This window comes from Rhineura floridana, chromosome 4 (genome assembly GCF_030035675.1).
Source record: "Rhineura floridana isolate rRhiFlo1 chromosome 4, rRhiFlo1.hap2, whole genome shotgun sequence".
Classification (NCBI taxonomy): Eukaryota; Metazoa; Chordata; class Lepidosauria; order Squamata; family Rhineuridae; genus Rhineura; species Rhineura floridana.
In genome coordinates this window covers 119704818-119731115 of record NC_084483.1, presented here as the reverse complement: position 1 = coordinate 119731115, position 26298 = coordinate 119704818, and the positions used below count along the sequence as shown (strand labels likewise).

The 26298-nt window shown below is 40.5% G+C and overlaps 1 protein-coding gene and 1 pseudogene across 12 annotated transcripts in view; one reads left to right on the top strand and one right to left on the bottom strand.

Moving 5' to 3' along the window:
• Positions 1 to 26298, bottom strand: part of TIAM2 (TIAM Rac1 associated GEF 2) — a 274765-nt gene that overhangs the window by 208543 nt on the left and 39924 nt on the right. The gene's annotated exons all lie outside the window — the stretch shown is intronic.
• LOC133384177 (zinc finger BED domain-containing protein 5-like) lies at positions 14022 to 15716 on the top strand (annotated as a pseudogene).

The following is a 26298-nucleotide window of genomic DNA, read 5'->3' as shown; positions in this document are numbered from 1 at the left end:
ATCAGTTCTAGAGGTTTGGGGGATCCTCTGGAGCAGATTTTGGAGGCATGCAGCAGGAGGAAAGGAAGGGGGAGTCCCACTGTAGAAGCAGAGTTGTGTTCACAAAACACTGAATACAACCGTAGATCAATCATAATATTCAGGTGACCTGGAGGAAAATGCCCCAGAACAAAGTTGGCAACCTGCCTCAGGCACATGTGGGAAACAGATTTCAAACAGGAGTTTGTATGGCAGCTGAGAAGCAAATGGGAGGGAAGCAGAGCATGCCCTGCAGCAGAAATTTTTACGTGTGCTCTTTGCAAGTACTAGGTGGTCTGGAAAGATATGAGGGTCACTTTTAAGGAAATATCTGGACCACCTCTTGTATATTAAAACCACCCAACCTATGTAATGGGAGTGGTTTAACAAGTTTGCTCGGAAACGTCACACAATTGTTCAAAATGAGCCATTATGTGGTAGGTAGGTGATTCAAATCTGGTGTGATCTGAAAAAGTGCCTTCAGGGCATCAAAAAGCACACAGAGACTGGTATTTTATGGAAATAACTTTTCCTTTAGTTTTCAAAAGGGAAAATTAACTCTTATTTTGTTTAGTTTCCTGCTCAAGAGTTTCCTTTTGGAACTCTTTCCTAATTTTCTAGGAATGCAGCACTTGTGGAATGCTAACAGTACTACTTGCCAGAAAAAGCGGAAACCTACGCCTACAGAATACAGATCATTAATCAGTTCATAAAATTGTTGTCAAGCACTGGATGTAATTCACAATCGGAATAACTTCACATAGAAGCCTTTCCACGTACTTCTAGACTGGCCTTAATTTAACCATCTATTTAGTTAAGAATGATTACCTTGAAACAATTTTCATTTTAAACCAGATATTTTATGTTCTCTCATTCTGATTTATTATTTTAACCATTGTTGAATGTCCAACATTTTCTTTCCATCTGTGAAAAATTTAACATACAGTCTTTCAAATTTCTAGAACTGTGTCCCACTGTGGTCATTGGGTCTTACCCCCTAGTAAACTTACTTGAGACTGCATCCTGTTCTGAGTAGTACAAACAGCTGCTACACTGTGCTAAGCCTATTGTACACAATCTTCCTGGTCTATGCTGGAGATGTGAAGCCAGAGCTTGGAAAAGTTACTTTTTTGAACTACAACTCCCATCAGCCCCAGCCAGCATGGCCACTGGATTGGTCTGATGGGAGTTGTAGTTCAAAAAAGTAACTTTTCCAAGCTCTGAGGCCCATAAAAAATTGGACAAATTTGGGAGGGGAAAAAGACAGCTTCCCTGTTTTTCCAAAGCCTATTTAATTTTTTTTCTGAAAAATTGAAAAACTTTGGGCTATAACATGTAAAAGAGGATAGAAACATGTTTCGATCCAGGCAAACCTTCAATTTTTCAAAGTCCATGATAAATATGAAGAAGGAGAAGGAGTAGAAACTGATAGTGATAGTTCAGAAAATGGTACTGATTATATTTTTATTTCATTTATTTATTTATTAGATTTATATCCTGCCTTTCCTCCCAGTAGGAGCCCAGGGCAGCAAAGTAGAAGCATTCATTGCAGCATTCGTTGAATCTTGGTTTCCCCCTCTTTTTCTCCCATCTTTCTATGGAAATGAGTGCTTTATGTCTATTTAACATTGTGGGGGACTGGAGCAGACATAATAATTTTCTTTCTTCTTTTTATTTAATATTGATAGCTTCTCTTTATCAGGCCTCTGTGTTTCTGCACAAATAATTAGTCTTAGTGTGCGTTCTAAATGAAATGTAGAAAGCCTAGACCTGTTTTCATAGACATACATCCAACTTCCTTTGTGGACACACACTTCGAACTCACAGAAGCCTTTCTTTCTTTCTTTCTTTCTTTCTTTCTTTCTTTCTTTCTTTCCTTCTTTCCTTCTTTCCTTCTTTCCTTCTTTCCTTCTTTCTGTATTTATTTATTTATTTATTTATACATACCCCGCCTTATGGCCAAAAGGCCCTCAAGGCGGCTTATAAAAACACGAATATAACAACACATCATAATACATCAATACAATAATGCAATTCTCAAAATTATATAAGAAATATTATTAAAAGAAAAGAAAAAACATTTAAATGTGTCACGATGAGAGAACTGCATTCAGCCAGGTTTTTTATACTAGATATGCTCTGCTCTGGAGGTAAGTCAGTCTCAATTTGAAAGGACACAAATTGGCTCTTCTTCAGCTTTTTCAAGACCTGATCTTTAAATTATTTGTTTCTTGTGGCAGAGAACTAGTTGCTTTGCAGAATAATACTGTGCCTCGACACATTGGCTGCATTCAGACAGCACTTTATTCCATTTTCCTAACATTTCCTTACCTGTTCATTTTCATGTTTTATGCAATCTTTCACATGCCATAAAAGCCACATCTGGAAATCTAGCAGAATCATGTGGAAGTTTAGTGCTCATTTATGTGTTAACTGCTTCTAGAAAAAAATCCATTTGCAACCCGTTAACCTGGAAAATAGTGGGCATTTGGTTGGTTTTTGGGGCCACAGCACCTTCCTCAAGTAATGAAATTTGGGTCGGCATTTTCTCATACAGAAGCTCACATGTGCCAAAAGGTGGGGAGATGGCAACATGTCCGATGATGTCTGCTGTTGTGTCACACTATGCCCACTGGTGTGAATGAAATTTATCATGACACAGCAGTATAATGATAAAAAAACACAGTTCCATAACACAACAGGTACTGCAGTGTGAAAGGAACATTAGAAATTAGGACAGAAGCCATGAAAATTATAAGCAGGAAAAATGCAATAAATCCCACATCTGAATGCAGCCCTGGTATGGAAACAACTGTACTAAGTTAATCCATCTGCAGACATAATTTGACAAGAGATGTGCCTGATCCAGAGAATTTCCTTATCAAAGTGAATGCACAGGAAGGGCATTCTTATAAATAAATTAAAGTCTTCTAAACCCAAGACACACAGTAGCTTTTTGTATAATAGTTACTTTTTTATTTCTTCCAAACCCGCAGAGTTATTTTAACTCTCAAATATTTAACTTAAAATGTAAAATAATAACGGACAGGATAGACAAGAAATTAGACCAATTTAATGATATTAGTCACCATATAACACAGAGAAAACACTTAACTAAAATTATTTTTAAAAAGTTAACCGTAAGACTTTGTAAATCAATCTGCTTCTTTGCCATTTGTCCTCTATATCTGTGGGGGTGAGCATCCACAGGTATTGCAGAATTAAGATGTGTCCTGCTCCACTCGTCTGAGTGCAGCCTGGGTGGGTGGGGTGCATTTGCGGCCAGGGGTTGAAGCCCTGGCTGCCATCGTGAGTGAGGGCAACAGTCATGGGTGGCAGGGCATCAGGGCTTATTTAAGCCTGTGCTGCCCCCTTAGTCCTCCTCTTGGCACGCGACGGCTGAAACAACAGGGATTGCGGGTGCAGAAGCCCCGGGAGCTAAATTCCCAGCCCTGGGAGAAAGCAAGAGATCTCTTTATTGCAAAGCAAACACACAGGCTTGTCAGCTTCACCCTAGCAAAGCAAAGGGACAGGCTTATCAGTTTGTTCATAGACATAAGCTTGTTAGTTTCACCTTAAAGCAAAGGCATAGGCTTGAAACCCATAGCAAAGCAAAGCTGGTCAGTTTCACCTTAAAAAAAAACTTCATTAAAAGGAACTTCTGTTCTGAAGGATTCATTAAGTGGGGAATTATTGTTGTGGGTTCCATATTAAATTAACAAGATCAAAGGCATTTGAACATTTACAGAATGCCATCTACTTAACTAAAAAAAAGTAGTGGCTGGTTTTGAACATAGATTTATATTGTATTTCTTATATTGATTCTTTTTGTTGGTGTATGTAAACTGCTTAGATTTCTGTTGAAATATAACTGGTATATAAATCAAATGAATAAATAAATAAAATTGAGAAAACAAACAAGAGGGTCCATATACATTAGGCATTAGTAAAAAAAACGATCTTGCTCAGACAATCCCTTTCCAAAATTATTGGCTTCTATAATATGTCCATTGCATATGGAAGAAGGCAGCTCAGTTTTTGGTACGATACCAGAAATTACTAATTTATAACTAATCTTTATAGCTCTTGCCTAATTTCAAATGTGCTAAATGCCACTGCATTGCCATTTTTATACAGTTCTTTCTCAACAATGATCACACAGTAAACTGACTTCCAGATCAAAAAGGAAAAGCCAAACATCTGAAGAAATGTCCTTTTTTGCTGATAATATTTTGATATTTTATACCTACAAATTAATGTGTATTAAAATACAATATATTGGAGGGGTTGTGTCAGGTACACAACCATTTTTTCAACACCCATTAGATTCCTGAAAAGTGAATGCTTTCCAACTTGTACAGACAGAAAAATCCTTATTTGGAGATACTGAAATAAGGGAAATTGAAATTGTGGGACATGCAGCAGCCAGATTGCTGGCTGGGGTTCCATTTAGATCTCATATAACCCCTGTTTTAAAATAGCTGCATTGGTTGACAGTTCATTTCTGGGCCCAATTCAAGGTGCTCGAGCTAGTGTTTAAAGCTGTAAATGACTCAGGCCCCAAATACACCTCCTTCCCTACAAACCATCTCAGAGTGGGCCCTCTTGGCAGTTCCGCCACCTTCAGAAGCCAGGGGAAGGGGTAGCCCAGGAGGGGGCATTGTCTATGGAAGACTTTTAAGTTGTGGAACCCCTTCCCCACAGAGTGTGCCTGGCAACTTCACTATACAGTTTTCAGTGAATGCTGAAGATGCACCTCTTTGCTCTGGCCTTTGACATGTGAGATGTATATTTTCAGAAACCATCCTATTTTTGTGATTGTAAGTTGTTTTAAACTGTGCTTAAGGTTGTGTTTTAAATGGTTAAAACCCACCCTGGGACAGGGACAGTAATTATTATTATTATTAATAATATTATTAACAGTAACAATGATGATGATTGCATCACTCCTGATGAAAGTTTTTTTTTTAAAAAAAGTCTAGATAACAATGTATATGATGTTTTTCCCAGAAATCAACAATTCCACTTTGTCCACAGAGATTAATCAAGGGGGGAGTTAGGGTTGAAATCAGATTGTGACAATCGTCCTACATTGTTAGTAATGTATTAATAAAAAAATAGAAAGGTTTGCCTTTCCTTTTTTGTTACCCAGAGTTTGGAGTGCAGAGGAATGTTACAGAAGGCTTGTTTAATATTTTTTTTGCTGAATCACCTTAATCTTTTAGTCAATCTGTTATCCAGATAAGTTTATGAGCATAGTAATAAAGCAGTAAACTAGGAATTCCACCTCCTCTATTAGATCATATGATTTGTGCCATTCCTTTGGGGAAAGTATATATAGAGCCTAGTTCTGTTAGGAGTCAGTCTGACAGACTATGAGTGTACCTCATCCAAAAAAGAAATTTGGGATCCAGTGTAGAAGGCCTTGCACACCTGAAGAACCTGTGAAGCAGCCCAACTCACTCTGCTATGCAAATATCTCACCTGGGGCCCCAGAGAGTCCTTTACATCACACCATAGATCCAGACTTTCCCCCTTTCCACACATCCCAGCCCCCAGAACATCAGGCATGATGGGAGAGGATTGGCAGAGGAGTGATCACTGGCTGCAAGGAAACTTGAGAAGCACCATGTAACCCAGCTGAGGATTTATTTATTTATTTATTTATTATTTAATTTGTATCCCGCCCTTCCTCCCAGCAGGAGTCCAGGGCAGCAAAGAAAGCACTAAAAACACTTTAAAACATCATAAAAACAGATCTTAAAATACATTAAAACAAAACAGCGTTAACATTTTAAAACAAAACAACTTTAAAAAGAGTGAAAAACATTATTAAAAAAACATATTAAGCAATTCTAACACAGACGCAGACTGGGATAGGTCTCAACCTAAAAGGCTGGTTGAAAGAGGAAAGTCTTCAAAAGGCACCAAAAAGATAGCAGAGATGGCGCCTGCCTAATATTCAAAGGGAGGGAATTCCACAGGGTAGGTGCTGCCACACTAAAGGTCCGTTTCCTATATTGTGCAGAATGAACCTCCTGATAAGATGGTATCTACATCAGGAAGGGGTGGGTCTGGCATAAAACCCCTCAGTCTCTGCCTGACCTTTACTAGTGCAGCAGCTCCCAATTGGGTATCTCTATTTCCTGTTCTTCCTTGTCTTGCTCTTGTTTGTCCACAGTTTCACCTACTTCAGCTCTGGAGCTGCCTTTGAACCAATACACTGTGCCACAGTTCCAGCATCCACACCACTATATCACCTCAGTATCAGACTGCTTGGACTCTAGAAGAAGGAACTGACCTGGGACAAATCCTCTCTTGTCAAAAGAAGAGAACAACCAGGTTCCACATAGCAATGTGGGAATGCAAACATATTGCCTTCCACAAGATAACCAAAATTGGGGGTCTGGATGTGTCCTTGTCACAGGGGGATGAGCTATTCTGCAAAAGGCCCTTCCATGTGGCTTAGCCTTAGACTTGTACCAATAAAGCAATTCATGAGTTAATAAAACACCTACATCTACCTCAAAGTTATATTTAAGGTAAGTCTACATCCATTGCTTTGATAAAACTGCCTCCTGTACACATTATTGCCATTATTTACTCTGCATTTATCAGAAGAAACCTTTACTGCCAACATGAGGGAGAGGAAAGAAGGCAAGCACTCCACTTATCTCTCTTGCAAATGCGGTCTTGATCAAGCCCGCATACTGAACTGGATTTGACAACACCCTCTTTTATAGCAAGGCACAGATTACTTGAAAGGCACCTTGCCCTTTGGTAAAAGTTCGCCTATGGAAACAACACTTGACAATCAGTGGGATAAAAGTAACAGGGACACAGCACACAGTGCTTGCAGTAGTTGTGCATTAACAGCCACTGCCTTGAGCAGAAGAACAAGTCAAGAGGTGTAGCAGAACAGGAACCCTACAAAATATCAATATTTATAGTTCACAATTTTAATTGTGAATAATGTGGAGCTACCTAAAACCAATTTTAGCAGCTCCTTCTTCCCACTGCCAACTCCATTCCACACTCCAGGCTTTTTGTGAGGCCCCCATCTTTCAGGAAAGGCTTTTCAGAGCATACAGTGGGAAGACAGAATGGTGCTAGACAGCCTTCTGCTTGTGCAACGTTTGGATACAAACCATTGTATTCTTTTCATTACTAAAATGTTACCCATTACAAGCACTTGGGAGAGGCAAGATAGAAACTGATCTAGATAAAATTTCACTGTTGCTTAAAAGAATCTACACTGTATCTGACAGTCTTATTAAAAAGGTGCCAGCTTAGAAAGATACTACCTTAAAGCACACAGCTCTATGTACTAAAAGCCCCTCTGAAAGTTAATTTTTAAAAGTTTCCGAAACTAAACTTAAGTACACCATTCCCCAAAACCATGCAAAACATATCCAAGGAAGAAACCTCTGTCATTTATACACTTTCCACTAATATACCTGACTAAACAATCACAATAAGAATACTATTGAAAACTCAGAGGAAACAGCCAAAAGCACATCTTCTGACATAGGAAATCACTGATAGGAAAGAAGAAAATAGCATGCCAAGCTTTATCTGAACATCCATTTGAAACTGAAAGGAATGTGGTATTTTTGTCTAACTACAAAAAAGTAAAGAAAGGACCATAATTTACTAAATTGATCTATTAATACTAAGAAGAGAATATTTAAGACAGGAAGGAGAAGATGAAAATAGGGGAAAAGTAGGTGCAAGTTGCAGCCATTTATGAAAATTATTTATGAGGCTGAAGTTTTAATTCTAACTTGATAATCTCACTGCATGTTGCCTGTTTACAGAGTAGCTCGTGGCTAGAAATGCAAGATTTCCATGATGAAGTAAAGTCTTTTGTCGTCTGCATGTCATCTTGGCTCTCTTCCTATGGTGTAAGGAAATCCAGTGACACACTGCTGCAAGAGGGCTAAGAAAGTCTATTAAGGCAACCTCCATGACATAAGAAGCCAAAACTGGTTCTCATCAAGTCTGTGCAACCTCACTTTAAGAGACTTAAGGATTTCAATGACACCAGACAACAAGAAAAACTAATGTCACATTTCTTAATCTTAAATATTCTCAATATCTGTAATGCAGGAATAATCAATAGATATGCTCCACTGATGAGACATATTTCCACACCAGCTCCTTAACCCAGAAGGCTACCACACGAAAGCCTTTGCAGGCATTGGGTTAGAATCACATGGAGGGACAGTGGGGATGCATTAGCTAGCTCTGCCCCTCTATCATATCAAATCCCCATTGCCCAGCCCCACCACCCTCCATACATGGGAGAGCAAACTTCTGCAGCAGGGTGAAAACATCTATCCATTCACTTAATACTTTTTTGTGTTAAAAGAAGAAAATAATTGTGCCTGTTTGTCTTTGATAACTTATGGGAGAAGCCATATCTCTGTGGTATACATACAGAAGGTTCAAGGCTAAAATCTCAGATCTCCAGGTAGTGGGGCTGGAAAGGCCCTGAGCCTGAGAACTTGGAGAACCAAAGTCAATCAGAGTAGATAGTACTGAACTAGGGAAACTAATGGTCTGACAGGAACAAGACAGTAGTTGCACTGCATTGTTTAAGTGTCCTTGGTGTCTTTGCAAGGAAGGAGGATGAGGACAGAATCTGAATTAGCTGGCTCCACTTATTGTCACCCCTTGCACCATCTACCTTTAGATCTACATATTGTGACCGCCTAACTCTGCCTTCCTCTGGCTCTGCTTGCTGTTAGCTGCACTGTCCTCTGGCTCCATCAGTGGAAATGCTTGCTCAGACCTGCTTTCTTCTTCATCACCTGAATACAGCTATAGTTAAAAACCAAAAGCCTATGTGTGCATGCTTTAGCCAACATTTATACAGCAGAAATTTATATTTTTAAAATACACATTTACACAGGAAAGATATTAGATATATATTACAGAGACAAAAGACAGAGTATATATATAGGGGTAATGTGAGTTGAGTGGTTAATGTGCACAACAACTGGACATGGTGCTTGTTTACTACGCCTTCTAGAAAATGTGCACATAATCCATCCATGAAGAGGGAATTATGTGCATTTCAGTCAATATTCATGATCTCTAACAGACCTTGGGGAATGTGCATATATTGACTGCATTTTGTACATTCTCTGGCTACTTGGCAACAACACCAGTTGGAAATGGTCCAGATGAAATGATATATGGTATTCCTCTCTACATGCACATATAAGGAAACAATAGATGTCTGCTGAATTTTTTTTAGAAGCATGAAAATCAAAGACTCACACCTTTCTGCACTGTTAGTGCTCTAAAAATTCCCTTGCAATATATCATTTTAGAGTATTAAAAAACTATATAATTAAGTATGAGCTTTAAGTGTCAATTTGCTCTATATTAACTTTAAATACTTATTTTACAGTCAGTCAGTACATCTGGAAAAACTTGTAAAAAAGCGGTTCATGAGTAACTTCCTAAGGTTTCCTGCATGAGAAGTTAAAGGTTATCTGTTATATATGTGCATGTAGGTCCATGTCCTTTCTTTGAACCGTAGCAGTATTTTATGTGAACAATTCTTGCTACTCCTCAGATTCTTCTTTTTCTCCTGAACAGATTTTACCATCACATATTCTCTTTGAGCTGATCAAGGTGCAATGTTACATTTGCATTTAAAGTGCACTTAAAAAGAAGTAGCTTTGGATGTGTGACAATTATTGAAATTTATCCATCAACAAGTGAGAAGGAGAAATCCAAGCCTTTCCTTTGCTACTGTGGTCCTGACAAAGCTTGCCCCTTTGAAACTACTATTTACATTGACACTGGTTTTCAGCTGGACGACAGCAGGTGAGCTAAGGGTTAAACTTCCCCTGTCTGCCTGCTGCAGTTCTGACCGTTACTCATATCCAGACTAGACTACAGCAGTGCAATGTGAAGCTCCCTTTAAAACCAAATCCATAGAATGTAATCACTGACCAATCAATAAATACAAATGAATAAAGTCAAGGTCTAAATAAACATAATATATATTACATAGGAATGAAAAAAAATAAAAACTTTACAAAAAAAACCCCTCAAGTCTATGAGTGGTAGCCAACAGAATGTACAATAACCACCAATCTATTTAAAAATTTAACAACATACAAAATGAATCTGATCAAGACAATTTGGGTTCACCAAATGATATATTATGCTGCTGCAGAGTCAGAGTTCTATGAAAAAATAGTCTAAAGCTCTTCTACACTTCAGCAGCGTCCAAGCCCCTGTAGAAAATGTTCCCTCCCAATTATAATTATTCAACTTATTTAAAAGCATAAAAAAGCAATATCCTCTTATTATTATTTTTTTACTCACCAATAACTCAGTCTTTATTTTATCATACAGATATACACTATGATTCTCAAGGTTTGGCATATTTATACCCCTTATGACAATTTTACTCCTAGTCTAAAAATGAATCCTGGTAACATGCTTAACCACTCCAATCTGATGCAACACTTGCACTGATATATATGGGATCTCATACATAATAGTGTGTGTGCTCTTATGTTGAAATTTCAAAACACGGCAAACTCAAAATTCAAAAATGCAATGTATACAGTCACAAATAAACTTTCAAAGAGCAAAATGCTCTTGGACAATGACAAGGAATGAAAATTGAATTAATCAAAGAACAGAATATACTCTTAATATCTTAAATAATGGACATCAAATCTATATCTTCATTTAGCCCATTTGGTAACAATGTACTCAGTGTGTAAGTCCAAACTCTCCCTTTTTTCAGAAATTTATTTATATTATATTATACACTGGGTCTGCATTGCAATGTTGGGAAGCCACATACGAGTGTTTAGTTATTATTGTTCATTCTATTGGATTCCCTTTATGGACAATTTGGAAACTTCACACTGGTACAAAATGCAGCCACCTAAATGTTGGTAAGAGCCAGAATGTTGGAACATTCAACACCAATACTGTATCAGTTGTACTGGTTGCCAGTATGTTTCCAGGCCCAATTGAAAGTGCTGGTTTGACCTAAAAGCTCTAATCCAGGGGTACTAGCCTGCAGCTCTCTTAATGTTGCTAGATTCTCAGTTCCCAACATCCCCAGCCAAGATGGCCAATAATCAGGAATATTGAAAACTGTACTTCAACATCATCTGGAGGGCCACAGTTCAGTCATCCCTACCCTAAATGGTTGGGAAACAGGTTACTTCATCCATATGAACCTGCCCATGGGATGCATCCAATTTTATCTTCCAACTTGCACAATAGAAATTCAGTTGCATAGCAAGACTTCTGATTTCTTTTTTCCCCTCCACAGCCCCAAAAATCTTATCTGGAGTGTCTCCAAACCCTAGTCCATCAAACTCCAGTTTTCCTCTCGGAAATTATATGTCCTTCAGTGATTCCATTCTAAATACAAGATTTGACGCTCAATCTCTCTCCTAACCTCCCACCCACCATACTTTCCTCATTAAGGTTATTACGGCACAAGGGCAACTCAGATTTTGTCTGATTAGTCCATCTTAACTTAATCAGCTTGTGCTGCTACAGTTTGAAGCTAGTTAGCTTGCTGCACTGGTTGTGGATTGCCATATCTGACAACCAGACACTCTGCAAACAAAAAGGTCATATGCCATAACTCTCTAGCCACCAGCAAGACATATATGTAAGCATATACACACATTGTAGCTGGATGCTTACTATGATCATCCCATTTACCATGATCTAGCTTTTAACATTTCAGCCAAAGTTTATCTTGCCCTGTACAAGGCAGATGATTATCTCTCATCCATATGGGAGCTCAGGACACTTAAAGCTTGTGATTAGTATATGGCCAGATGAGGCACCTGTCTGTCTGTCTGTCTGTCTCTCTCTCTCACACACACACATACCTCTAGAAGGTTTTTTTAGAACATAATAGTGTCTGAAGAAACAACGCACCTACAAAAAAAGGAGTGTTCTGTGTTGACAAAAGGAGAATGTCCTGTGTTCACATTCAGGCATTTATTTGCTAAGGGCTGTGTCTAGCAAATGCAAATAGGCATTGTGACAAATATAAAAGTAGTGTTTCTTTAAAGTTAAATAAAAGTACAGTCTATTGCTCTTATGGATATAAGAAGAGCTTGCTGAATCAGGCCAATGGCCCATCTAGCTAACATCCTGTTTTCACAGTGGCCAGTTAATACCTATGGGAAGCCCACAAGCAGGACTCGAGCGCAGAAGCACCCTCCCCTCTTGTGGTTCCCAGCAAATGGTATTCAACAGCATACTGCATCAGTCCATCGAGGAGGAGAATAGCCAATGTGGCTAGTACCCTTATCCTTCATGAATTTGTCTAATCGTCTTTTAAAGCCATCCAATTTGTGGCCATTAATGCTTCCTGTGGGAAGAAATTCTATAGTTTAATTATATGCTATGTGAAGAAGTACTCTCTTTTGTTTGTCATGAATTCTCCAACATTCAGCTTCATTACATGTCCTAGTATTATGAGAAAGGCTTTTCTCTATCCATTCTTCATGCAATGCATAATTTCATACACCTTTACACACTTCTATTATGTCACCTCTTACTCACAGTTTCTCTAAATCAGTGCTTCCCAAAGTGTGGTACGCGTACCCCTGGTGGTACGTGAAAGGGTTTCATGGGGTACGCAGCCGAATGGTTTTTTTTGTACTTTATCATTGAGTTTTAGCAGCAAAAAACATGTGTGTGTGTTCTTTTAAGAGAAAATACAGTTCTTGTGATTTCTCCAATTTCTCACACAATCATGTGAGGGAAGATCAATATAATAACAGTCGTTTATCCCGATGTTATTCAACGCGTAGTCTCTTTCACTCCCAATGCATTCCTTGTCTTTTTGTGGACCCCTCCAGTTTCTCATAAGACTCGGACTCCCTCGCAATGACTTTGGCCACCAAAAAACGCTTCTACAAACAGACAGATGGCGCCACAAAGATATTTATGCATATGCTCGACTACAAAAATGTTCACACTGGGAAGTGGGGAAGTGGGGTTTTTCCTCTATCTTCAGCCCTGCAGCGGCCATCTCGCCAGTCACTTCCCTCTTGGGGAATCTCCTGCTCTTTGGCTGCAGAGCAGTTTTTCCCCCATCCTGCCTGGCCTGCCCGCTCATCAGCTGTGAATTTTAGGCAGGAGGTTTGAATCCCCTGCCTGCTCTTGGGCTGCGTGACTGAGTGGTTTCCCAGGCAGGATGGGGGAAAAACTGCTCTGCAGCCAAAGAGTGGGAGATTCAAACTTCCAGCCCAGGCAAGCGCTGCCTCTGCAAACCCGCTGCATGCTGCATGATTTTCGGCTGGAATTTCCGGTTTTGGGGGGGTCCCCTCCGGGTCTCCAGCTAATTTACCTTAATCTCCGGACTCTCAGCTTCAATTTAAAAAAAACACTAAGTTTCTAGGTCGTCTGGTTCCCGAGATATACACCAAAACGTCAGCCCCCCTGCGACTGTTTAATCTGTTTTTTAACCGATCTGTATAGCAGCTTTTAGCCAGAGCTTGGAAAAGTTATAGCTCCCATCAGCCCCAGCCAGCATGGCCACTGGATTGGGCTGATGGGAGTTATAGTTCAAAAAAATAACTTTTCCAAGCTCTGGCCTCAAATCTCACCCTTTCAGGATTGTAGCCAATAAGGGGAGCCAGGCTTGTGATTTGTTGACCCAGGCAGTGCTTAGGCTTCATTACAATGTCAAAATGGTGGTTTTGAGGTCTTCAGTTTGAGTAAGAATACAGTAATCTAAAGATTGTAGCAAATTATTGTTGAAAAGTAGTGTATTATAATATAAAAATTTATTCTTTTTGATTTTATTAAGCCTCTTTATAATGGATCGCTGGCTAAAAAAGGGAAGTTTGAAACGTAAAAATGAAAATTATGAAGAAAATGCGAGCCCTACTGAAAACTATAACAAAAAATGTAGTGATGTACCTCCATCAGATGACATTAGTAAATGATGTGAACTATCTGTAAGTTCATTGAAAGAATCAACTGCAATGAAAACGAAAAAAGCCCGCAAATATTGTGAAGATTATCTTAAATTGGGATTTTCATGGAATGGTGATGAGGTGGAACCTGTTCCACTGTGTGTAATTTGTTATGAAACTCTCACAGATGAGAGTATGAAACCATTCAACCTCAAACGCCATTTTGAAAGTAAACATAAAGAATACCAGGAAAAACCTATAGAATTTTTCGGAAGTAGGCACAAAGATCTTCAAAAATCTCAAAAAACAATGAACACTATGACTGGAGGTAGAAATTTAAATGCTATGGAAGCTTCATATAGAGTGGCGTATTTAATAGCAAAATCTGGAGCTCCTGAAGCGATTGGTGAGACATTAGTTGAACCTGCAGCAAAAGTAATGGCACAAGTAATGATTGGAGACAAGGCAAGCAAAGCAATAGATATTGTTCCTCTCTCAAATAATACAATTCATCGTAGAATCACAGATATGGCCGAAAATGTACAGCAGCAATTATTGTCACGAGTTAGACAGAGTCGCTACTATGCACTTCAGGCAGATGAATCCACCGATATTGTGAATTTAGCGAATCTTTTGTGTTTTGTCAGATACGAGCAGGATAATGAAGTTCACGATGATATTTTATTCTGCCAACCTATACCAACCCGAACAACTGGAGATGATATTTTTAAAGTTATTAATGACTTTATGAAAGACAATGACTTGGATTAGAGTTTCTGTGTTGGAATAAGCACGGATGGTGCGAGAGCCATGATTGGTTCTAAGAAAGGAGTTGCACGTATTCAAGCTGTTACACCAGAAGCAAAATCGACTCACTGTTGCATACACAGAGAAGCGCTTGCCACCAAGAACATGCACACAGATCTGAAGCAAGTGCTTGATGATGCTGTTAAAATTATCAATTTCGTGAAAGGTCACCCTCTGAATGCTCGGCTTTTTTCTTTGCTTTGTGATGAGATGGGTAGTGACTACACACAACTCCTATTTCATACTGAAGTGTGTTGGCTTTCACAGGGAAAAGTCTTAAATCGCCTGTTTGAGCTACGAGAAGAACTTCAAGTTTTCTTGGATGAAACTTGTAACCTGCGGGACCGTATACATGACTGGAACTGGTTATGTAAATTAGCATACATTGCAGATATCTTTGCTCATTTAAATAACCTTAATCTCTCCTTGCAAGGAAAGCTTACCTCCATCTTCCAGGTTCAAGACAAAGTGAGAGCGATGATCTTAAAATTGAAGCTATGGCATAAACGTCTCAGTCTTAATGAATTCGATTCCTTTCCATGTCTACATGACTTAGTAACAAACTCGACTAACAAACTTGATAGTTATGTATTGCAAACTATGAAAGAACACTTGGAAAGTTTACAGAAAGATATTCGAAAGTATTTTCCTGAACCAGACCGCAGTTTTGAGTGGATAAGAAATCCTTTCCTCACCAGTGTTCATACATTGCCAAATAAGCTCTCAAATGCAGAACAAGAACAGTTCTTAGAGCTGACTTCAGATGGTTTTCTGAAAGCAAAATTTGAACAAAAAGAACTGACTTCATTTTGGTTAAGCATTAGTTCTGAATATTCAGCTCTATCGAATAAAGCTGTTAAGTATCTTCTCCCCTTCCCCACACCATATTTGTGTGACGTAGGATTCTCTGCATTTGTGAACATCAAAACAAAAAAACGAGCCCCATCTTCGTCTTAAGATCACAAATATCGAACCGGATATCGCCGCACTAATATCTGGTCACAAGCAGTTCCATCCCTCCCATTAAACAGTTGTTTTGTATTAACAATTTTAATATAAAAAAAAATACTCTTTATTTCCAGAATGGTTTTTTTTAATAATAGTTATTTTAATTAGTGTATAAATTATTTCTCTATTTTTGAATATATATTTTTGTTATATAAATATTATTTCTATTATTAAAATGTTTATTACTTACTTTGTATTTTTTTTACAAACATTTCATATAAAATTATAGGAATTACAAATGTGTTATAATACCTTACCCCTCTCCCAATTATTTTTGTGAAAGTTGGGTACGCCGGTAAAATCAATGTCTCAAAAGGGGTACGCGCATGTTGAAAGTTTGGGAAACACTGCTCTAAACCACTGTTCAACCTTGGGTCCCCAGATGTTGTTGGACTACAACTCCCATCAACTCCAGCCAGTTTAGCCAATGACCAAGGATGATGGGAGTTGAAGTCCAACAAAATCTGGAGACTCAAGGTTGAAGAACAGTGCTTTAAACTAAAAAGCCCCAAGTGCTGCAACCTTTCTTCATAGGAGACTTGTCAGAGCTTGGAAAAGTTACTTTTTTGAACTACAACTCCCATCAGCCCCAGCCAGCATGGCCACTGGATTGGGCTGATGGGAGTTGTAGTTCAAAAAAGTAACTTTTCCAAGCTCTGGACTTGCTCTATCCTGTTGATCATTTTGGTTGCCCTTTTCTGAACTTTTTCCAACTCTACAGTATTTTTTTAAGTGAGGCAATCAGAACTGTACACAGTATTCCAAATGCAGTTGCACCATAGATTTATATAATGAAATTATAATATTGGTAGTTTTATTTTCAGTTCCTTTCCTAATGATGCCTAGCATGGAATTCTCTTTTTTCACTGTTGCTGTACATGGGGTCAACATCTTTATCAAGCTTTCTACAGCTTGGGCCAACAAACTATACATGTACATGTGTTTGTTCCTCATTCAGTGCACAATATCTGGAGTTTGTCTCATCAATATAGTGCCACAAGATGGGTTAAATGGAAGTGAAGTTTTGCTTTTCAGTATCTCCCAGTACTACAAAACAGGACATGGGTGAAGAAAAACTGGAAATACTGTTCATGTTCTCTGAAAATAAAAGCCTAAATGTTCCTTCTACTAAAGGAGTGAGACAAAATGGATTGGATTTGCATATATGAATATGAATTATGGAAAAAGCATGGATTACAGGCTTAAAATAGAGGATTACAATAAGGTTCAATTTAGAGGCCCTACATGCCCTAATACAGAGCTGGTTTGCACATAACTCTAAACTAGACTATAGATTAGCACAAATGTGCTGATTGCTGGAGAAGATATTGTGGCCACTATACTCCTCCTCCAGCTTTCCTTCTGCTGAGCTGCTGTAAACTAAACTATGGTTTGGCTTGGTAGGATGATCTGAACCCACACTCCTGGTTTGTCTTCTCCAGCCAAGCCACAAGTTGTAAACCCAAGAACAAACCTCCACCTGCTGAGAGGAAGGGCAGGATATAAATCAAATAATAAATAAACAAATAAAAATTAAATAAATAAACCTTGGTTACAGCTTGCAATTTGCCTGGAGCAAGCCAAGCAATTAGTTCGGATGACATGCTAAACCAAACCATGGCTTAGTTTACAGCAGCACAGCAGGATGAGGACCAGGGAAGGAATCCAAAGGTCACAATTTTCTCTCTGAGAACCTCACACTCACATGTTCACACTAAGCCACAGTTTAAGTTAACATTACACGCAAACCAGCTCACTGTCCAGCTCCTCATCAAAACTTTGAAGTCCTGCTTCTCATATCACATAGTCATAACAGGATAGAAATTGAATAAATAATAATTCCAATTTGTTGTGTTCACATGAGTAAATGTGTTAAAACTTATGTGAAGTTTAAAACAAGAAGCAGTTTCATACCAATGTAATCAGAAAGTACAGATGACTCATAACCAATCCAAATAGTTAGAAAACAACATTGCTATACAGCATGGGCCAAATAGTTATTTTAACCAACATACACTTACACACAATCTTTGTTTGAAAAAAAAACTTTAAAGAGAAAGATCTGGGAAAAAGAATGAATACCTATGTTGATTTTGGGGAAATACCCCTGCCTTGGTTTGCTATTTATAAAGCTTCTTCACCCCGCCCCATATACTGCTTATTTAGCATTAATAGTACAATCATTTACCATGTGCCAGGTGTTTGTCAAGAGGAAATCATACCATTATGAAATGGAAATATTTCAAAAACGTCTCTGCAAACTGAATGGGATATTCATTAAATTTTGGCTGCAACTAGACACGTCTCCTGGACTTTTGATTTCTTTGGGCTTTTCAGAAAACCCTTGCCATTGCCATTCACAGGACAGCAAAAATAACAGTATACTAAATATTTCCCCTGTCTACCTCCACACCCGCTTCTAATGGAGTTTTAAATTTAAAGTAAACCAGTACCAATCAAATCTTGACAGCCAACTGTGCAAATTCAAAATTTGGCAAGGAAAGCTGACATAATCCTGTGGAGAAGATAAGACTTTGACAAATAAATCCAATTCATCAGAGGCAAAAGATGAAGACCATATTCTTACCATAATTATCACTGGTGTAGATACTAATCAATGTGTTAAAATCATTGTGATATCCATTATATTGTCATGTGTTTAATTGTGGCTGGACTCAGAGATCACAGCCAATCCATGTTTTGGCAATTGCAAGCACCACCTGGGTTAATCTGATGTTGCTCACCTCACATGCTAATTCTCTCTTTTCTTTCTTACTTTGCTCAAGCCATAGTTTCCCAGTTCAGATGTCATGTAAACTAGGAAAGGGGAGAAGGAATCAACCCATGGGAAGGCAACAAGAAGAAATCCTTCAAGCATACAAACAAATTATGGAATGATCTTTCTGACGAGGTGTGCCTGGTGCCAACACTGTTATCTTTTCAGCACCAGGTCAAGACTTTCCTCTTCTCCCAGGCATTTTAGCATGTTTTTAATTTTTTAAAAAATTGTGTTTTTATATTGTTTTTTGGGTTTTAAAGTTTGTGTATTAGTTTTTAATGTTTTTAATTGCTGTAAACCGCCCAGAGAGCTTTGGCTATGAGGCGGTATATAAATGTAATAAATAAATAAACAGTGCTTACAATCACCAACTGATGGCATGGCCATGATGTTTGAAATTGGGTTGTCTTGGGCACAAACAACCCAATAACTCATGAGGTTGTTGGGAGGATAAAAAAAGATGAACGCTATGTACACCACCCTAAGCTCATTAAAAGTTGGAATAAAAATGTGATAAGAAGTCTGTGTGAAATTTGCTTCTTCAAAGCAAACTGTACTCTTTTAGAGGTTACTGCCCCCCTAAGGGAATTTCCACAGGCCCTATGGAAGCACACTATGACAACATTTTGAGACACTTTGAAGTTAAAGTCACTTGGCTTTATGGTGATCTTGAAGTCATAGCTGGTGCTGAATCATGTGAGGTGTCCAATGCCACATCTGGTCAGGTTTTATTGTATTAATTTTACTTGTGGCCTATGGACTGTTTGCTGTGATTCACCCTCCCACATGCTCTCTCTTCCTCCCAGTCTCTCATGGTTAATAAAACCTAGCCATCTTGTGTGATGGGGTGGTGCCTGCTCCTTAAAATAATAATAAAAATAATAGTAACACCCTGGACCCACTAGTCTGTGACAGTTATTGACAAGTTGCTAATAAACCTTTCCTTGGGAAGGGAATTGATAGAGTTGAGGCAGAGCATCTACAGGCATTCTTGAATGAAACTGATTGTCTAGCCCCATTTCAATATGGATTCAAATCTTGTTTCAGCTCTAAATCAGCCTTGGCCACTCTGATGAATTACCTTTATTGGGAGAGGGACTGTTATCGAAATTTGCATATGAAGAGTTCATCAGCAGTCTGAGATGTGTGTGTGCCAGTGTGTGTATTTACCTAAGTAGCAGGCTTTTACCCTGCATTTAGATCACTGAGACTTAAGACTTAGTAAAATATAAGAAAAGCTACTTTATTTATAGAAATACATGGGGGGGAAAGCATACCTAATTCTAACTATGTTGGAGGTGCAATGTCCAGACGTAGGTATTACTGTCATGGCTCAAGAGGGAGTACAAAGACAAAGATGCCTCCTCTCTCCTCGGACAGTCGAAGAAAAGAGAAAAGGAAGGAGGGGCAGATAAGCTTCCCTGAGCATATCAGTTTACAACATAAGGAAGTTAGGTAGACAATAGCATAGTTAAAGGCAGGCAAACCTAGCCAAGTGGAGGACCCTAACTCTATCTTCCTTCTGGAATACAAACAAAAGAATCCAAACAGGAGTTGCTCTTGCCCCACTTCCAACAATGACAAGAAGAGTACAACCTTGCCTCTTTTGCTTGGTCTCTCAGCAGCCTTTGATCCCATCAACCATGGTATCTTCCTGGACTAGCTCTGTGTGGGATGGGCCACTGTATTAAGGTTGTTCCAATCCACAGTGCAGCTTTGGGGGAATGCTCTTCAGGCTCCTGGCATTTGTGTTGTGGGGTGCTGCAGGGCACAATTTTGTCCCCAATGCTATTAAAGCTTAATATGAAACCACTGGGAGTGGTCATTAGGGTGTATGGAGCAAAGTGTTCTCAGCATGAAGATTACACAGATCTGTTTTTCTTTTAACACCTGAATCAGGAGTGGCTGCACAGGCTCTGGACCAGTGTCTGTGGCAGTGATGGACTGGATGAGGGCCAATAAACTAAGTTTAAACCTGACAAGATGAGGGATTTGTGGGTGAATAGGTCCCATGTCCAGGAGATAGGTCAGTTGCCTGTTCCGGATGGGGCTGCACCTCTTCTGAAGGATAGGTGCATAGTCTGGGAGTGCTCCTATATCTTTGTCACTTGAGGCACAGGTTGCCTCAATAGCTAGAAGTACTTTCTATCAGCTTCAATTTGTAAGACTAGGTTATACAATATACTTTATGTGGGGCTTCTCTTGGGCTTAATCTGGAAGTGGCAGCTGGTGCAGACAACATACCCTCTGTTGACAGAGCTACACAGGCTTCCAATACGCTATTGGATGTAGTTCAAGATTTTAGGATGTAAATCCTAAACAACCAGGTTACTTAAGCGACAGCCTTGTCCTATCCTACCTCCCTGGGCTTCTTTGGGAAGAATGGCAGGATATAAATTTAATAAATAAATATATCCCTGCCCAACAGCTGCAGTCCTCAGATGGGGTACTGCTGAGAGTACCTGAGAGGTGTACTTAGCTTGTTTTTTTAAAAAAAACAGGCTTTTAGTGTTGCAGTACAGCCCTATGGAAACAGCTATCAACTGAAATTAGACAAGCACATAGTGTCTTAATATTTAGGCACCTACTAAAGATATTTTTGTTCAAGAAGGCTTTCCCTAAAGTGCGGCCCAGTAATTTCGTTAACTTGAATCCTAACCATTCTCTTTCCCCACTCATTTTGTTCTTCCTTTCTCTCAGCTCCTTCCGTTATTCACTGACTCTAGTCACATCTCATTGTGCATTTAAAGCACTCTTACACTAATTTGACAGTAATGGCTTTCCCCCACACCATCTGGGAAACTGTAGTTTGTTAAGTATGTTGAGAGTTCTTAGGAGACCCCTACAATTCCCAGGATCCTTAATGAACTATAGTCTCCAGGATTCTTTAGAGGAAGCCATGAATGTCAAAGTGGTACAAAAGTGCTTTAAATATAGTGTAGATGTGACCTTTATCCCTGCTGAACTTGTTGTCAGCTTTTATCCTTTTCCTAGCTTCTTCTCTCTGTTCACCACGGCTCCTTTCTTTCTGCCTTGGGTTTTCTTTCCACATCTTGCTCTATCTCCAGACGCTACTGAGTATCTGGATTGAAATTAATGGGACAAGTAATAAAAGGAATGTGGTGCTTGGCGTCTACTACCGACCACCCAATCAAGGAGAAGACGAGAATGTAACTTTTGAAAAGCAAATCGCCGATATATCAAGGAGTCATGATGAAGTAGTAATGGGGGATTTCAATTATCCCGATATCTGTTGGGAGACAAATTCTGCCAAACACGGCCCCTCCAAGAAATTTCTGACTTGGGTTGGAGATAACTTTCTCCTACAGAAAGTGGAGGAAGCAACCAGAGGATCAGCTATCCTGGATTTGATTCTAACCAATAGAGATGATTTGGTGGATGAAGTGGCAGTTACGGGAACTCTGGGGGAAAGTGACCACACCATACTTGAATTCTTGATTTTAACAGAAGCAAAAGCTGAGAGTAGCCATACATGCACCCTGGACTTCAGGAAAGCTGATTTCAATAAACTCAGAACAATTGTAAGTATGGTTCCATGGCAAGCGACCCTAATGAGAAAAGGAGTCCAAGATGGGTGGGAGTTTCTAAAAAAGGAAATTCTAAAAGTGCAATGGCAAGCAATTCCAACAAGGAAAAAAAGGGAGAAAACAGCAGAAGAAGCCAATGTGGCTTCACAAAAAGCTTAGAGATGACCTGAAAACAAAAAAGGACACATACAGGAAGTGGAAAGAAGGCCAGGCCACAAAAGAAGAGTACAGGCAGGTATCACGGAATTGCAGGGATGGTGTCAGGAAGGCTAAAGCTGAGAATGAGCTGAGGTTAGCAAGAGATGCTATGAGCAACAAAAAAGCTTTCTTCAGGTACGTCCATAGTAAAAGACAGAGAAAAGAAATGGTGGCACAGCTACTTACCCATGTGGCAGGACACACTCTGGACCTGATTTTTGCCACGGGACATGATGATAGTGATCTGTATATAGGGAGCTTTACATCAGCTCCTTTGTCATGGACAGACCACTGCCTGTTGAGGTTTAGACTCACGACGACCTTTCCCCTCTGCAAGGGTGGGGGACCCATTAAGATGGTCCGCCCCCGGAGGCTGCTGGATCCTGATGGTTTTCAAAAAGCTCTGGGGAGTTTTCCGGATGATAAGGCTGGTGCCCATGTCGACACCCTGGTCGATCTGTGGAATGCAGAGATGACCCGGGCAGCTGACATGATCGCTCCTGTGCGCCCTCTCCTTTGTAGAGCTCATACAGCTCCATGGTATACTCCGGAGCTGAGGGCGATGAAACAATATAGGAGACGGCTTGAGTGCAGATGGAGGTGGACTCCTGACGAATGCAACTTGGCACTAGTGAGGGCTTATAATAAGACGTATTTTGGGGCAGTGCAGGCAGCGAAGAAACAACACATCACTGCCTCTATTCAATCTGCTATCTCTCGTCCGGCGGAGCTTTTTCGAACTGTAAGGGGGCTTTTACATTCTGGTCCTAAGGACGTGATTGAACCGTCGAAAGCACGCTGTGACAAATTTGCCAAGCACTTTCAGAATAAAATCTCTTGCATCCGTCAGACTCCAATGTTATAGCAGTTGATTCAAACGAGGTCTCCGGAGCACAGTCTGGTCATGTTTTGTTGGATGAGTTTCAACTGGTGCAACTTGAGGACATGGACAAGGTGCTTGGACAGGTGCGTGCAACCACCTCTGTGTTAGATCCTTGCCCTTCTTGGATAATTAAAGCTAGTAGGGATGGCACTCCCGGCTGGGCCAGGGAAGTGATTAACGCTTCACTATGTGAGGGAGTGGTTCCGAACCGCCTTAAGGCAGCGGTGGTGAGACCACTTTTGAAAAAATCCTCCCTGGACCCAGAAAACTTGAATAACTACAGGCCGGTAGCAAATGTACCATTCCTGGGCAAGGTTCTGGAAAGGGTGGTTGCATCCCAGCTCCAGGCTCTCTTGGATGAGACTGATTATCTAGATCCATTTCAATCGGGTTTCAGGCCCGGTTTTGGCACGGAGACGGCCTTGGTCGCCCTGTATGATGACCTTTGTCGGGAGAAAGACAGAGGGAGTGTAACCCTGTTGATTCTCCTGGATCTCTCAGCGGCTTTTGACACCATCGACCATGGTATCCTTCTGGGGAGGCTTGCGGATTTGGGAGTTGGAGGCACTGCTTGGCAGTGGTTCCGCTCCTATCTGACAGGTAGTCTCCAGAAAGTAGTGCTTGAGGAGCACTACTCGATGCCCTGGGCGCTCCAATACGGAGTTCCGCAGGGATCAGTCTTGTCCCCAATGCTCTTTAACATCTATATGAAGTCGCTGGGTGCCGTCATCAGGAGTTTTGGAGTGCGTTTTCATCAGTACGCTGATGATATGCAGCTCTACTTCTCCTTTTCAGGAGAGGCCGTCAAGGTGCTAAACCGATGCTTGGCCGCAATAATGGACTGGATGAGAGCGAACAAATTGAAGCTCAATCCAGACAAGACTGAGATGCTGTTAGTGAATGGATCCTCTGACCAGACGATGGATGTTAGACCTGTTCTGGATGAGGTTACACTCCCCCTGAAGGAGCAGGTGCGCAGCTTGGGAGTCCTTTTGGACCCATCCTTTTCACTTGAGGCACAGGTGGCCTCAGTGGCACGGAGTGCTTTTTACCAACTTAGACTGGTGGCCCAGCTACGCCCATATCTGGACAGGGAACATTTTGCTTCAGTTGTTCATGCTCCGGTAACCTCAAAATTGGACTACTGCAATGCACTATACGTGGGGCTGCCCCTGAAGACGGTTCAGAAATTGCAGCTCGTGCAGAATGCAGCGGCCAGATTAATAACTGGGACCAAGAGGTCAGAACATATAACACCGATCCTGGCCCGCTTGCACTGGCTGCCTATATGTTTCCGGGCCCGATTCAAGGTGCTGGTTTTAACCTATAAAGCCTTACACGGCACGGGCCCACAATACCTGATGAAACGTCTCTCCCGATACGAACCTACCCGTACACTGCGCTCAACATCGAAGGCCCTCCTCCAGGTGCCTACTCAGAGAGATGCCCGGAAGGCGACTACAAGAAAGAGGGCCTTTTCAGTGGTGGCCCCTGAATTATGGAACACCCTTCCTGATGAGGTTCACCTGGCGTCTACATTACTATCCTTTCGGCGCCAGGTGAAAACCTTCCTCTTTGTCCAGGCATTTTAATATTTTTAATATTTTAATATTTTTTGTATCTGTTAATAGTTTGTATTTGTATCTAATGTTTTAGCAGACAGTCATACGACACACCTTTTATAATTGGGTGATTAGCTGGTTTTTTAGCTGCTTTTTTAAATTGTTTGTAAGTGTTTATTTTTTTATGTACACCGCCCAGAGAGCATTGCTATGGGCGGTATAAAAGTTCAATCAAATAAATAAATAAATAAATAAGGATGGCAAAATGATAACAGATGACAAAGAAAAGGCAGAAGTGCTCAATTCCTACTTTGGCTCAGTCTTCTCCCAAAAAAGGGTCTATGACCCTCCCAGGAAACATGAAGTAGAAGGGTCAGGACTGGACCTTGAGCTTGACAGACAAATGGTCAAGGAATACCTAATCTCTTTGAACGAGTTCAAATCGGCAGGGCCCAATAAACTGCATTTTAGAGTAAAGAAGGAACTGGCTGAAGAACACTCAGAACCACTCTCTATTATCTTTGCGAAATCGTGGAGGACTGGTGAAGTACCGGATGACTGGAGGAGAGCTAATGTTGTCCTTATCTTCAAAAAGGGCAAAAAGGAGGAACCAGGGAACTACAGACTAGTCAGCCTAACATCAGTCCCTGGAAAAACTCTGGAGCAGATTATATAACAGTCAATCTGCAAGCACCTTGAAAACAACACAGTGATTACTAGGAGCCAAAATGGATTTATGAAGAAGAAATCCTGTCAAACTAATCTTATTGTCAGCTCTGCACTGAGTCAGCAGTGGGGGTTGGAAATTCCTGGGTCGTTAGCAGGGAAGGGAAGTCCTTAGCCGGCAGACTGGTTGTAAATCTGCCAGGCCAACGAGGAGGGAACCTGATAAGGGCCAGGCCTGTCTGAAGCTTACTTGCCAAGTCACAAGTCCAGAAGCAAGGTCAGTAGAGGTCCGGGATCAATTGCCAAGGGGTCAGTCCAAGAGATGCTGCAGGGAAACTGGGAATACACGAAGCCACGCCTGACGTTGCAGTCAGCAACAAGCTGCAGCCAAGGTGTGCCTTATAAAGAGCAGGGTTGACAGCAGGTGTGAGCCCTCAGCGTTTGGGCCTTAAGGGGACAGGCCTGCCTCTCTTCTGCCTGACCTTCTGCTGTCTACGTTCTGCAGGTGAGGGGGGAGTATCCTGTTCACTGTCTGCGTCTGGCTGCAGGGCCTCCACTGTATCTGGGGTGCTCTGCAGCTGAGGGGGAGAAGGAGCTGGATTCTCAGGAGTCTCTTCCGTGTCTCCTTCTGGGTCTGCTGCTCCTGGGTCTGCTGCTGTTACTCCCGAGTTGTCCTCATCGGAGGAGTCCTCTGAGGGGGCCATGACACTTATCTCATTTTTTGATTGGGTAACCTCCCTTGTAGACTGTGGGAATGCTGTGGACATAATATATATCCATTTCAGCAAAGCTTTTGACAAAGCGCCCCATGATATTCTGATTAGCAAGCTAGCTAAATGTGGGCTGGATGGAACAACTATCAGGTGGATTCACAGCTGGCTCCAGAATCATACTC